This window comes from Lissotriton helveticus, chromosome 4_1 (assembly GCF_964261635.1).
Source record: "Lissotriton helveticus chromosome 4_1, aLisHel1.1, whole genome shotgun sequence".
NCBI classification, from domain to species: Eukaryota; Metazoa; Chordata; class Amphibia; order Caudata; family Salamandridae; genus Lissotriton; species Lissotriton helveticus.
This window is the reverse complement of record NC_136063.1, coordinates 465037016-465050740: the sequence shown is the minus strand read 5'-3', so window position 1 is coordinate 465050740 and position 13725 is coordinate 465037016. Positions and strand designations below refer to the sequence as shown.

At 44.7% G+C, this 13725-nt stretch overlaps 1 protein-coding gene across 3 annotated transcripts in view; it reads right to left on the bottom strand.

Moving 5' to 3' along the window:
• OTUD6B (OTU deubiquitinase 6B) overlaps positions 1 to 13725 on the bottom strand; it is a 175308-nt gene that overhangs the window by 42292 nt on the left and 119291 nt on the right. Inside the window, exon 6 of one of the 3 annotated variants that reach the window (XR_013610508.1) lies at positions 4796 to 4923. The exons of the other annotated variants lie outside the window; for them this stretch is intronic. The gene's annotated coding sequence lies outside the window, so the exon portion shown is untranslated. The remainder of the gene's footprint in view (positions 1 to 4795; positions 4924 to 13725) is intronic. 3 annotated transcript variants of the gene reach the window in all.

Sequence of the window (13725 nt, the reverse complement as noted above, 5' to 3'; positions counted from 1 at the left end):
ATTTTTATCACCTTGGACCCTGTGCTTCGTTATGAACGCAATTTGTTGCCCCCTCTCCAGCGCCTCCGTGCCGACGTGACAGCGTGGGGTAGGCTCCCTCTCTCTCCTCTGGGACGGGCGGCGTTATTTAAGATGATGTCGCTCCCTCGGTTCCTTTATGCGTTGCAAAATACTCTTGATGTTGTGCCCGCCCGTTACTTCCGGGAGATTGAAAGTCTACAGAGACAATTGGTGTGGGGGGGGGGGGGCCGTTCTCGTATTGCTCTTGCGAAGCTGATGCTCCCGTGGTACGACGGGGGTATTGCTCTCCCGGACATCCGCCGCTATTATTGGACCTCTCAGCTGGGGGTCATCAACCATTGCACTTACGGTCCTCTGCCAAGCCCGGCGTTTGAGATGGATAGATGGTTGCTGCCTGGTGGAGACTACAGCAGGGCTCTGTATGCGAAATCTGTTGGCGGATCTCTCACGGGCCCCACTAGGACAGCGGTGCAGGTGTGGCATCGCGCTACAGCGTCCCTGGGCTGGGCTGATAAGCCGACCCGTGCTACCCCACTTTACGCCTCGGAAAAACTTGGCTCCCTCTGGAAGTCGAAGGGTTTCGACAAGTGGGACGTGATCGGTATCAGCAGGGTGAATGATGTGTGGATCAGGGGTAGAGTCAAGACGTTTGAGGAGCTGAAAGCGGAGTATGATTTGAATGATAGAGAATCCTTTCGATACGTGCAAATCCGACACGCGGTTTTGTCTGCGTTTCCCCTGGGCTCGGATATTCCGGAGGCGTCCCCGCTTGAGGATCGGGTGCTAGACGGGCATGTTCCTGACAGCACGATCTCACTCATATACAAGAAGTTGATCAATGCCAGAACCGACTTACTGAGTAACCTTCGAGAGGTGTGGACTAGTGACGGTCTGGAACTCGACGATGAGGATTGGCAGGCGGCGATTTCCTCCCCGAAGGAAGTGGCTATCCCGGCGCGCCTCCGGTTTGTCCAGCTCAAAATTCTTCATAGGGTCTATGTAACTGGTCCTCGTCTGGTGCGCATGGGGTTCTCTGTGGATGGACTGTGCAGGCGTGGTTGTGGTCTGGTGGGTACGATCTTCCATATTATTTGGGAATGCCCTGCGGTTATGAGCTATTGGACTCGTGTGCATGAGGTGATGAGTGAGGTCACGGGTGTGCGATCCATGCCAGAGGCGAGGCGGTGTCTGTTGAATGTCTGGGAGCCGAATGATTATGGCCTGACGCAGCTTCGATGGGTGACCTTGGGTAATATGATTGCCAAGAGAGACATTGCTCAGTTGTGGGGTGCCCAGAGGCCACCAACAGTTCTGGTGTGGCAACAAAGCATGGACTGGTGCATGTTTAGGGAAAAGACAGTATGTTTCCCGTGGCACGCCCCGCAAATGGGGGAAAATTTGGAATCAGTGGAACGACTACCGTGGTGGCATCTGTACCAATCTTATTCCAGACGCCATTTATGGGTAAACAATCTTAGTGGGAGGGTTCCATAGCAAAAACATATGTACAGACTCTTGGCAAGAGGAGCAGATATTAAATAAAAAATTGCTCAAAAACAGGAAGGGCTTAAAATCTTAAAACGGATTGGTCAGGGAACCTATTGAGCTATTTGTTATGTAGCCATTGTTAATGTAAACCCAATAGTGTGCTTTCAAAATCTTGAGGTTCGCTATACAAATTGCAGTAGGTTCAGCCCAATAACTTTGTAAACCCGATTTCCCCAACCATACGCAAACAAATTTAAGCCAAGGAAGGGACCTGGCTCCTTGAACTTTTAATAAGTCAAAGTGAATCCTTATGATCTCCTAGCTCAGGAGTGATCCAAAAATGGACCCAATACACTAGAATTTTTAATACAGCCAAGTCAGCCATTCTTTTCAATCCCGCATCAATATATAGTAAGGGTAAGGGGTGAGCTAGTTGGAACTGAATGCATAATCCTAATAAAATAGTTTTCAGCTATAGATGTCAGCACAACCCCAAATCTCAGCGCCATAAAGCGCAGCATCTTTGGCACAATACATTTCCAGCGCTGGTGAAACTGCATGTGATGATGTATGCTTGTGAAATCTAATAATAGCATTGGATCGATGCTCAATTACAAGAGTACTCATTGCATCTGTTCTTAATCACATTCCTTTATCACTAGCGGGGAACACAGATCTCCCTCAGTTTGTTTAATTGAAATATTTGATAATATCAATTAACTTTTCATGAGACATTGCAAGAAACTGAAACAAGTCAATACTTGTCTTTATTTAGTAATTTTCTGGAAAAAAAATGCTTCAGCTTGTTACACCATTCTACAGGCACAATGGATATGCTGTTCATGGTTCCAGACTTCTCTAGGAGTTTCAACAAGGTAGCAATGTTTTTCAAGTTAGACTTCATAAATGAAATTTGTGACAATCTGCCTCACTTTTTGAATTTTATATGTGTTCATTGTTTTTCTGGACTAAAACTGGTTTGATTTTTGTGCTATGCTTGTGCCGTCTTTTGGGACATTTTTACTTACGTTCACATTTACAGTTCTTATTATTCTGTGAAAAACGAACAAAATAAGATTTTTTGCCTTACTTTTACATGCTTTTTCAAGTGTCAAAATAGGTAACATCAGTTGTTATAGTGTTCATTTGACATGTATCAAAATGTTCCCTTATGTGTAGCAAAATAAAGTCATGCTTTGCTTAACTCTTCTACTGTAGATGTGCGGTTGCCATATCCCGATGATTTTGGGGAAGCACATCAAATGTAACCCAGACTTATCTGACCAGTTGATTTTCATGAATCCTTCATCAAGAGAACAGCAGTATTAGGAGGAGCTGTCAGACGGACTAGGTTCCTTCATTGTGCGAAGACTGGAATTCTTTAGAGGTTTTTGGTCCACACTTTCTTTTGCCTCTTTACCATTTGTATTATTGAACCACTGTTTAGCCTTAGGGTGGTCCTCCCCGAAACCTTTTGCCTTACTGCTATGTTTTTGCCAGCCTTAGGACTCTGTGCACATTACCACTACTAACAAGTGCTAAAGTGCTTGTGCTCTCTTCTATAAATACTTGTACGTCCCTAGTACAGGGTTACTACATGTCCAGGGCCTTTAAATTAAATGCTAATTGTAGGCCTGAAGCACTGACTGTGCCTCCGACATAAGCAACCCTTTAAAAATGTCCCAGGCCTGCCATTGCAGCCTGTGTATGCCATTTTTTACACTGCCATTTCGACCTGACAAAATAATTATTTTGCCAGGCCTAAACCGTAATTTACACACTTAGCGTAGGCACTTAATAGCACATAGGGTGTGACATGTACTTTTAACTTGTGCATGTCCTGGTAGTGAAAAATTAATAAATTCGTTTTTCACAAACTGCAATGCCTGCCTCTCCCGTAGGATAACATTTGGTTAAATTATTACATGTATTAAGCTGCTATTTCCAATTGGGAGCAGTTTGCTGTCTAAAGAATCTCAAGTTAAAATCCTCTTTAATCGTAAAGTGAGATTTTAAGTCACAATTCTGAAAATAGAAATATAAAATTTTCTTCTACTAACCAGTTGGTGCCTCCAGCCTGTTCCTGGGTCACATGACTAGGTATAGCTAGCAGTTGGTCATTGTGTATTGCTCCCAGACAGTGAGACAGAGGGGAAAAGGTGTTAGTAGGTGGGGCCATCTCTGACTCTATGAGAGGAAGGAGCGGTCACCTACCTAACTTGCACATCACAAAGGCTCTGCTTTAGCACACTCTCAAATGGTTCAACACTAGTCTTTTGTGGCCCCAGACAAGCCGGGATCAGGGCAGGGAGGTAGGAAATTACAAATACCTCTTGGGGGTGGAACCCTCCAAAACCTTCACTTACTTCAAAGTTGGAGCCAGGTATAACTAATGGACCCTCAGACCAAACTCTTCAGTACAGTTCTGGGCATGTGGAAGACTCAGAAACACTGCTGTACTACTCTACAAGAAGGATTGCTACTCTGTTGCCCTGCTGAGTCTGAGTGAAAGGACACGACCAGCATCTTGATCAAAGGAACAGCAGGGTGACTTGAGTTGGCTGGCCTCTTGATCAGAGCCTCATTCCATATAGTGTCAGCATGTTTTACAGTGAAACACAGTTTTAATATTGCTAATATGTTACCTCACAAAATCATCCTTTTCAGTTACCCTTTAACATTTCTAAATTTTTCCTCAATTACTTGGTGTACATACTATAAATTGCACAGAGCTCTCTAAGGTCTGAGCTGTATTATTGCCTTTCATGGCTTGCTTTATTTATAATTACAGCAAATGTGCTTTATTTCCACTGGCAGGCAAAAGAGGAGTCTGACATGTATGTGGTGGCTGACATTAATTTTGTAGAAAGCAACATGACGTAACCAGATACTCCACGTGTCGGTCTTTAGGAAAGCGATATATTTCTGGTAAACATTTTAGATTGAGATTCTCACACTTCGGCTTGCATACATTAAACAGATGGAGGAAGAGAAGCTGGTCACTCTTTTTTACTTAGACCTGCTGTGACAAGTAGTTTTTGAGCTGGCATACGGATAGTAACACAGAAAGTTTCAAATGCTTTAGAAATATGTCCTAGGGTATCTTACATGGAGGTATAGACTAATCCATCAAATATGTAAATATATTAACAATGTGGGGTAACCCAGCAAAAAGGTTACTATAATTAGGGATACCCGAGTGGTACATGGAGCAAGGAAATCTAAAGTTTGCATAACTGTTGATTACAGAATAAAATATATCTGTAGGATACAAGAGATCACTTACGATGTTAATCGGTGTCCTCTTCTACCTTTGCTTTCTTTGGTGTCGAAGTAGACTATTGCTCACATAAGGCTAACTGTGGATCAGTATCTGGCAAAGGTTCACCTTCAGGATCTGGAACAGGCGCAGACCTAGGCAAAGAAATTGTATCCTTGATGCAGAGAGGTCATTTAGAACCCACCCTGACATAGCAGAGTACATTACTGGCTCAAGGATATTTTCTACAGCTATATAGCGAGCAAGGCAACTTCACAAAGGTTCACTTCTCGAGAAAATACTGGAAAAAGTAGTACTCCGTAATGGTGAATGGTACTGGTGTCAAAGATCAAAAAGAGAAACCATTCTTTGTCGAGTTATGGGTACCTTGACTGTAAAAGACTGGATGCCCTCGCCAGGGTTCAGCAAGAATGAGCTTGATTAGATAGAAACGATTGCTCACACACAAATTAAACAATAAACAAAAGTCATCCAATAAGAATGGAGGATCTAGTGCTAAAACTTGCAATTTGTAACTTTTGTACTAAAAAGCTGGCCAGTGGCACAAAGAAAAACATTTACATTTCTACTGAGATCCAGAAATTCTGATGAGCTGTGAAGGAAGAAGCACTGAAGGTTAAGGTACAATCAACAGTAATAGAGTAGGCATACACAGAAGGTTTGGTTAAGCAGTATCCAAGGCCATAGTGCCCACAACACATTGAAATACGGCTTTACTTCTCCGTCTCACAATTACAATTTGAAGGATGGACTTCCTAAGCATATGCAACAGTTTAATTTTCAAAACATTTCTTTCCTCCCCCTGTGTGGGCCAAGAACAATCGATCATGTTCAGTGCAGGTGCAACAGTCTAGTTAAGACTAGTAACAAGTGACAGTGGGACTCTAAGGGGACATTGCCTCCAAAAGGTGGGTTTTGGAAATGGCCCATTTATTGCCGTGTGTATAGGACTACAAGAGCCTAATCTCTCGGAGAATACTATGATCCAGGCGGTGTGACTCTGAAGGTGCCCCTCTGTGGTATCTTTTGAACTGCAACTAGTTAGAAGGATGTACGCTTCAAAGGATGTGAAGTATTGTTTATCCCAAGAGGTACTCAAAAGTGTAGGTACATTGAGATTTTCCAGTCCCCTTGGGGGCAAGAAGGCCCTTAAGACCATACAGATAAGCACTGCATCAGAGGAACCTAGTATCCGTTGCGCTCCTTTTACGCTGAAAAACTGGGATTTCGATATAAGATGGATCTCGAGAACCATAAATAACAAAAAAGATTAACATCTCTGCCCGTCACAGATGATAACCGCAAAAGGGCTCGTCTGGACATGCTCTTGGAATGTGAATGGGCATGCAAACAAGATAGCTGATCTCGATTTTGTTACATCAGTGCGTTCAACATAGTAGCATTACAAGAAACTTGGCTAACTGACCCTCCCCATCTACAGAGATTTCTATGTTTTTTTACAAGCACAATCAAAGGGGCAAATTACGGTCATTTGCAAGGAGGGTTTGTCACATACGTTGCAAACACAATTGTTCACACTGCCAGTGTTTTTGACCCTACAACACCAGCATTATTAACAGTAAACGTATTTTCTTCCTCAATATCAACAAACATAAGGGACACTAACATCGTGATAATAAATGCTTTTATCCAACCAAAACGGAAATCCAGTCGCAAGGGAAACGTGCAACTTTGTGGAAACACGCATAAGAGAAGGACCCACAACGGACCTCATCCTCACTTGGGACTTAAATTTCAATCTAATGGGTTCCTCCTCGGACGAAGAAGTGTTACTCAAAAACATAATCTGAAACATCCCACCGCAAGGAAAACCACAATCATGCAAACAACGAAGGCAGGACAGCTGGTTCTGGAGGAACTGAAACATCTTAATCTAAGAGCAATTAATGGTAGATCAGCTGAAGATAACCCCCCTGTAACAACTCACAGCTCAACGAGAACAATATTGGACTACACCTTTGTCTTCCTAGATCTATTTCATCAAGTTACATCGCGTCGGCTGGAGAGCTCAGAACAACTGTGCCTACGTTTGAACGATGCCGGGTACCTCAAGGATCAGAACTCACCATCAACCTTAAAAGAATCAAGTCCAAGATAGCGGCAGACAGCAACATGTTGGCATTTGCAAAACAACACTTTGAGCGGAGGGGCGGACAAGGAGAAGTTGAGAAATGGGAAGGTTTTACCACAACCATGGAAGCATATGCAACTAAGATTAAACCATCAAACCAGCAGAGATTCAGCGTTGTGAAGCCCGTAGTACAAACTGCCAAGCAAAAAATTAAGCTAATCGAAAATTCCAACCATTGCTTACTGAGGCAACTTCGTCACTAGCCCAACAACAAAACACAATTGCAACTATTACAGAGCAAAAGAGTCAATTGAAACAACTAAAAAGGGACGCAATCAAAGAAATGGAGAACGACCATTAGACAAAAATACACACCAATATTAAGCAAAGCAACAGTGCCAGATTCTGGAGCACTATGAATCAGTGCATCCACACAAATCATGATGGAATCTCTTAAAAAATCTCAGAGGAAGTCTGGGTAAAATACCTGAGGTCCCATTTCCATCAAGACACCGAACAAAGTGTGCATGGTCAAGAACTTACCAGAAGGCCAAACTACCATCAAGGCCTGGGCTGCAAATAACATCATTTTACCTGGGAAACTAGACGGAGACTTACCAACAGGGGACCTGCAAATAAACCATATTACCATCATCACACGGCAAATAGGAAAGGGAAGGAGAGAAGGCGCCCCTGTCACAAATAGAATACCACCAGTACTCTATAAACAAGAGGCACATTTTTGGGCAGAAGCACTGGAACCACTATTTGGAGAAATAAGGAAGCTGAATACCGTGCCTCGCTCTTGGGGAGGATAAATTATTTCACAAATTTATAAATCTGGAGAAAATTAAAAACCACATAACTACCGATTAGTGGCCCTAATAGACAATGAGGCTACATTTTTTGCTGGAATGCTACTAGAGGAGCTCTAGGCATGTGCCAAAGAGAAATCCATAATTCCATTACATCAGACTGGATTCAGGAAAATAGTTGGGACAACTACAAATACACTAAGCATGGCAATGCGTATACATAAGGCGGAATGTACAAGGATGCCCCTTCACCTATGTTTCATCGATTAAAAGGCCGCCTTCGACCATGTCAATCGCAACAGACTATGGACCAAACCGCAAAGCTGGGGGCCGCCACAGGCCCTACTAAACCTGCTGATAAATCTGCATACTGACACAAGGGTACAGATAAACCAACGGAAAAAAGGCTGAAACAAGGATGCGTACTAGCACCAAAACATTGTAACCAGTTTTTAACTGACCTAGTCCTGCAACTAAATAGCTGCAACTCACATGCCTCAAAAATAGGAGACATATTGCTGCTTTGTCTCCTATACGCGGACGATATAGTCCTAATTAGCCAAACAAAAGTAGGGCTACAACACCTTTTAAATGCTATACATGACTTTTCCAAAGCAAATAATTTATTGATAACACAAGAACTATGATGGTCGGCAAAAAAAATGAGACAACCAGCAGATTGGCTCTGGAGAGAGATCAGAATTGAGGACAACATGAAATATAAATATCTGGGTGTGAAGCTGGACAAAGGTGGCCGAATCTTGGCACAGAAGAACAGCATTAGGCATGAAGGCCTTGCGCTGGCTACTTCCTTAAAAACACTAAGGGGCCGATTAGGACTTGAGTCCGTCCGCGACCCCTGAGGAGGAGGGAACGTCCGCAGGGGCTGCGGCGTTCCCTCCGAGCAGATTAGGATGTGACCGCCAGGGTGGCGGTCACATCCTCTATCTTTAACATTGCGGCGGATGCAGCTTCAAGCTGCACCCGCCGCAAGGTTAAAAATGCATGCATCGCATTTGCATGCACAAAGCAGCAGGCACTGCGCGGTGCCTGCCACTTTGTGCATGCAAATGCAGGGGGGTACCATAGGTACCCCCCATGTGCACCCCTCACCCCCCTTTCACCCAGGGGGCCCGCAACGGGGCCCCGAAGTGAAAGTCCGTATGCTTTTCCATGGTGGAAAAGCCGCCGCGGAAAAGCATGTATTCACCACCATCCTAATATGGCTGGCGGTGTCTGATAGACACCGCCAGCCATGTTAGAGCTTTTCCGCCGCGGTCGGAAGGCGACCGCGGCGGAAAAGCTGCGGATGGAATTTCAGACTCACCAGCCATCCTAATTTGGCGGTGGGTCTTTGGAGGCTCCGCAGCGGTTTTTCCGCATCCTCCGGCCCGGAGGATGCGGAAAAACCGCAATCATAATCGGCCCCTAAATACCAAACTAAACGGGCCATTGATTTTGCCCTTGGTACAGGTGGTTCGCGCAAAGCTACTGCCAACAATCACCTACGGCAGCGAGGCACAGAAAGGAAGAGATGCCAAAACACTCAACGCCACAGTAACAACTGCATACAAGGTCTTTGGGTTACCTAAATACACCTCGCCTGCACAAATCAGACTTCTGTTTGGTATACAGAAACAATCGTTTGCAAGACAAGGGGCTTACATCATCACCTGGGACAAAGTGTGAAAAGCCCCCAGGAAACTCTAAATGAACAGTTATGGAAGGAGATACAACAACATACTGCAACACCCAATGCGGAATACCTTAATGGCAGCTTACATAACATGGGGCTAAACCAGCTTTGGGAAACACCTACAACTGCCACCACTTTTAAAAAACTGATTTGGAAGACAGTGAAACACCTTTCATGGCTGGAGGACAAGGCTTCCCTATCAAAAAGGTTCCATGGATGGATGACTTTGAACACCTATACGGAGCCGACCGCGCAAAACTACTTCAACCCGGGTTATGAAAAAAACATAGCAATCAGCTTCATGAAATACAGACTCGGCCTGCTACCGTGTACACAGCATTTACCCCCTTGGCTAAAGGAGAAAGTGGGCTCTACATGCCGCTTATGCGGATCAGCATCAGAAGACCTCTTGCATATACTATGTTCTTGCAAAGAACTTTGAGAAGAACGGAAGCAACTGTTGAAACGACAATTTAACCTATGAGGGGTTCGCACCAGGAGGCACGAAGCACTGGCATGCCTTGAATCTAACGATCTACAATTGAATTGCCGTCTAGTAAAGTACCTGAGGTTATGCTAACAGAAAATGCCAGTAATGCAGTTATAAAAGAAGCTAGTTGTGTGAAAGATAAGCAAGACCGCGAGGAGGTTGAAGAGCTCCTCTATATTCGTGTTCACTGGCACATCTGCACTTGGTTTTCTGGAGTCAAACTTCTCCTAACTAAGGGGCCTATTACTGTGCAGGCAAACAAAGTAGCCGGGACTTGCTTTGGGCTCCTGAAATCACTAAGGAAAGTCCTGCCCCTTTTGCCCTTTAACTCCCAAAAATTGCTTATTCAAGGCTTGATAATCTCAAGGCTTGACTATAGTAATGTGATCTACCTAGGTGCCCCTGAGGCGACCCTCACCAAGCTTCAAAGAATCCAGAATACTGCGGCCCGGATTATCACAAATACCCCTGCCAGAACCTCCGCCAAACCTGCCCTCAAACTCCTCCACTGGCTTCCCATAAGGGAGCGGGTCAAATTCAAGGCCTTGTGTCTAGCCCACAAACTACTTCAAAAGCAAGGTCCCCCCGCTCTCAGTAAACTTATCACACCCTATAGACCCACGAGATCTCTCCGGTCGGACACAGAAAACCTCATCACCACCCCCAGATTTAAGAAAACCCGCTCAGGCGGAAGACGCTTTTCAGTCCAAACCGCACGTCTTTGGAACTCGCTCCCCCGCGACCTGAGACTAGAAACACGGTATCTTCATTTCAGGAAGCGGCTTAAAACTCATCTTTTTCCCCAATGATTCACGCCCACTCTAAACATTGACCCCCTGCCCCCCCCTTTCCTTTTTTAACCGTCCTGAACTGGCCCAAACCAAAGAGATAGGGTGCCTAGCGCTGGGATACCTTATGGTGACTATGCGCTCTACAAAAATAAATAATAATAATAATAATAATGATGGCGGATTTCCTGCATCCACCGGGCCGGCGGAAGCCACCGCCGGCCCGGAGGATGCGGGAAATTCGCCGGGGAGGCTTGAAAGACCCACCGCCAAATTAGGATGGCTCGTGGGTCTTACAATCTGTCCTCCGCTTTTCCGCCGCGGTCGCCTTCCGACCGCGGCGGAAAAGCATTAACATGGCTGGCGGTGTCTATCAGACACCGCCATCCATATTAGGATGGAGTACAAAGTATGCTTTTCCACGGCGGCTTTTCTGCCGTGGAAAAGCATACGGAGCTTCACTTCAGGGGCCCGTTGTGGGCCCCCTGGGTGACGGGGGGGGGGGGGGGGGGGTGGAGGGCGCACATGGGGGGTACCTATGGTACCCCCCTGCATTTGCGTGGACAAAGCGGCAGGCACCGCACGTGCCTGCTGCTTTGTGCACGCAAATGCCGTGCATGCATTTTTAACATTGCGGCGGGTGCAGCTTGAAGCTGCACCTGCCGCAATGTTAAAGATTGAGGATGTGACCGCCACCCTGGCGGTCACATCCTAATCTGCACGGAGGAACCGCCGCAGCCCCTGCGGACGGTCCCTCCTACTCTATGGTGGCGGACGGACTCAGGGCCGTCCGTCATCATAATCGGCCCCTTAATTAGGGCATAACCTGGAAAAAGAAGTAAGGACTGGAATAAGTACTATCCCCCTAGCAAACTACAACTGACTTGCTGGACAGTACAGATGTAGAGGTTATGCCATAAGGAGCGGTCAGCATATTTGCCCGAAAATCACTTCATCGGAAAAAAGGGAATACATACTCTGTTGCTTTACTTGCTTAAGTAGAGCAATCTTTTAGAAAGAATTTATAAATACAAGAAGTGTGAAGTAAGGAGTTTTATATGTAAATTTCTAATTTTAATTGAAATTCTTTTGTATTGCAACAGTTTTAATTAACTCTGCAAATAAATTCAACTTGACTAGTAAACTAAGCATATGCAACAGTTTAATTTTCAAAACATTGCTTTCCTCCCCCTGTGTGGGCCAAGAACTATTGATCATGTTTGGTGCAGGTGTAACAGTCTAGTTAAGACTAGTAACAACTGACAGTGGGACTCTAAGGGCACACTGCCTCCAAAAGGTGGGCTTGGAAATGGCCCATTAAATGCCTTGTGTATGTGACTACAAGAGCCTAATCTCTCAGAGAATACTCTGACCCAGGCGGTGTGACTCGGAAGGTGCCCCACTGTGGTATCTTTTGAACTGCAACTATTAGAAGAATGTACGCATCAAAGGATGTGAAGTATTGTTTATCCCAAGAAGTACTCAAAAGTGTGGGTACATTGAGATTATCCAGTCCTCAGAGGCAAGAAGGCTCTTGGACCATACAGATAAGCACTGCAGCCCGATCACCAAGGCCAGAACCAAATAAGGCTTACCTAAAGAGCTTACATCTTGTTACAAGCTTTAGGATCGTACCTACTAAGAGCCCCAATTTGGGAAATAGACAGTACACTGTTTGTCAGTGGCTTCAGATCAATTATAGCACAAATAAGTATGAGCTTTTCAAAATGGTAATTTCTCTAAACACAGGCTTTGTGAATATCAGCCCCGCCAGAAACCTCCTTGATTCAACCAATGTGTACTGCTGGAAGTCCATCATGAATGGCACAAGGACTAAATCTTTGTTGTTGTCAACTTTCTTTATATTCTGTGTTACAGGATTACAACAAACATTCATGTAACAAGTAAAGTCCTTCCTTCTCATAATGATCACGTAATCCCAATCCCTCTCCCTCAACCCAGTACATTAGCATCATTTACAAAACGTCACTGGAAAAATTGAGGGCATTCAGCCAAACTGGCCATATATCGTATGAAAGGATACTATTTGTGACTGAGTGTTCTTGGTGTTTTCTTCAGATTGTATGTTACTGTTCCAAATGACAGTTTAGTCCATAACCTGATGAACCACATGCATTCCTTGGGTTGCTGCCACTGACAATAACTGTTAACAGTTTCCCAATTCCCTTGGCTAGAGCATTTCCCCACTCTCATGCACCCTCTCTCAGCAGCCCACCTTTAGATCATCAGGTAAAACGGTCAGTTATCACCCACAGCCTCTCCTATCATTCTTCTCAATATTCAATGAGCTTTCAGCATGACCACCAGATGTGAAACAATTACCTTTGTACCACACCTACTCCATCAGAGGCGGATTGTGTGGGGTAGAATTATTTCTTTCACTGGTGTGAAGTGCCGTTTGTACGACACATTTAGATCCACCTCTTTATATTGGACTGCCACATTGCATATGCAGATCCAATTATGCCCAGCCTCTCATATTCTTTGTCACAAATGTTCGACCCTGTGTCTCGTTTCCACTTCATCTTATACTATCGTTCTGTGCACTCGGGATTTGAACCTCCAGTGGATGGTATAAATTTGATATAAGACTTTTGAACTGGGAAGGTGGCACACACTCATCTCATATTCTGTGAGTCCCCGAATTGCTTCTTTTGTAATGCCTGGTTGTAAGACCCTGTGCTTAAGCTGAAAGTACTGATGTCTATCAATTGTCCAATATTTTCTTATCCTGGGCCAGAGAACACTGCGGGTTCATGTGAATTGTCAGAAAGGGCAACGGTTAATAATTACTTTCCTGCCCCAACGCCACCTCCTATATGTACATAAAGATTTAAAGTATGGGATTCATGACAGCCGAGTATGGTCTATGCGGTTGTTGCATGCAAGGGGTGTCGTTTGCCGTTCCTAAATAGATCTTTAGTCGCTCAGCAGCTACTCTCTGCTACCCGCCAAATGTTCTCAACCAAGGTCACAGTGATCGCTGGGTTCATGTGAAACTTTCCAATCAATAAATCAATCAATCATAGTACTT